The sequence below is a fragment of the Octopus bimaculoides genome, chromosome 12, assembly GCF_001194135.2.
Source record: "Octopus bimaculoides isolate UCB-OBI-ISO-001 chromosome 12, ASM119413v2, whole genome shotgun sequence".
Lineage (NCBI taxonomy): Eukaryota > Metazoa > Mollusca > Cephalopoda > Octopoda > Octopodidae > Octopus > Octopus bimaculoides.
In genome coordinates this window covers 3,529,002-3,530,526 of record NC_068992.1, presented here as the reverse complement: position 1 = coordinate 3,530,526, position 1,525 = coordinate 3,529,002, and positions in this window count along the sequence as shown.

Here is a 1,525-nt window from a genome sequence, read left to right as displayed (position 1 = left end):
ATATATATATATATATATACATATACACACAAACATACGCACATAAACACATACATGCACACAAAGAGACACACACACACTAGTAACTTATTCATTATTAAGAAATTTAACCTGACTCAAACACAAAACAATATTCCAGAATTTCTTGTGTCACTTCGTGACACAATCGTAAGCCTCGTTTTCATTCACACGTTCAAGAGAATAATTTGCCTTTGTTACTGTTTTTGTTTTTGTTTTTGCCCTTCCTCTCCCCAACCGCCCCTCTTTGACCTCCCCCTCCCCAACCGCCCCTCTTTGACCTAGTAGGGAAATTTTGTCGAGTATTGTACAACAAATGGAACGTTCGTTAACAATACAACACTTCCGCCGCTTCAGTTTTGTTTGTTATTGTTTTTGTTTAACCGGAAGTGGAAAAGGAGCGGTGTTGATGACCTTTGTTACTTCTTTTAATGTGGTGAGGTTGTTTTAGCATTTACGAAGAATTAGTTTCATACGATTAGATTCAGACTTGGATGATTTCTTATCAAGGAGACGACTTAGCATCAAATGTTTTAAGAACGCGATACCGTGTATGTATGTGTGCATGTATGTATGTATGTATATATTTAAGTATGTATGTATTTAAGTATGTGTGTATTTAAGTATGTGTGTATTTAAGTATGTGTGTATATAGCGTGCTTGTCTCCCTTGTCAGCTCATTAAGATAGTTATTTTTGTGGTTATTGAGTTGTTTTGGCTGTTATTTCTAGCAATACTTGTGCTCTTTAGTGCCCTTGTTCACTTCAGTGACGTATGTATGTCTGCCTTTAGGTTGTAAAATAGCGAATTAGCCACCCATATTATTTATATATGTATATATATATGTAAGTGTTATTTTAATAGTTCTGATGCGCACACTATACGATCTTTTTACATATTTTTCTCTCTTTTTCTCTCGCTTATTCTTTTACCGCCTGTTCTCCCACTATTCTATCCTATGACTCTGTCATTCTCTCTCCCTCACTCCCCTTCCCTTGCTCGCGTGGCTCCCACGTTACCATCGGCTATCTTTCTTTCTTTCTCTCCGTTGTAGCTGGAACAAGGAAGACGTGTTCTTGTTTGTCTCCTGTCCTAGCTTGATTTACGCGTTTAGGCTTAGCAGCCCTTACTGCTTGTTTTCATTGTCCTGCTTGTGTTACCTATTTTGACCCTCCGCAAAATCCCAAATTTTATTTAATTTGCTTTGTCGGAGCAACTGTTTTATCGAAAGCGTATATTGTTGTTAGATAGATAGATAGATAGATAGATAGATAGATAGATAGATAGATAGATAGATAGATAGATAGATAGATAGATGTGTATGTATATGCATATATCTATGTCTTTCCGTCTACACCTGTCCCCCAACATTTCCTGCTTGACAAACACTATTAGTTTGTGCACGTCCCCTTAACTTAGCGCTTCGACAACAATACTGGTGCCGATTCGGTCGACTAAACCCCTTGAAACCTGTGCCCCAGCATGGACGCAGTCCAAAGATTGAAAA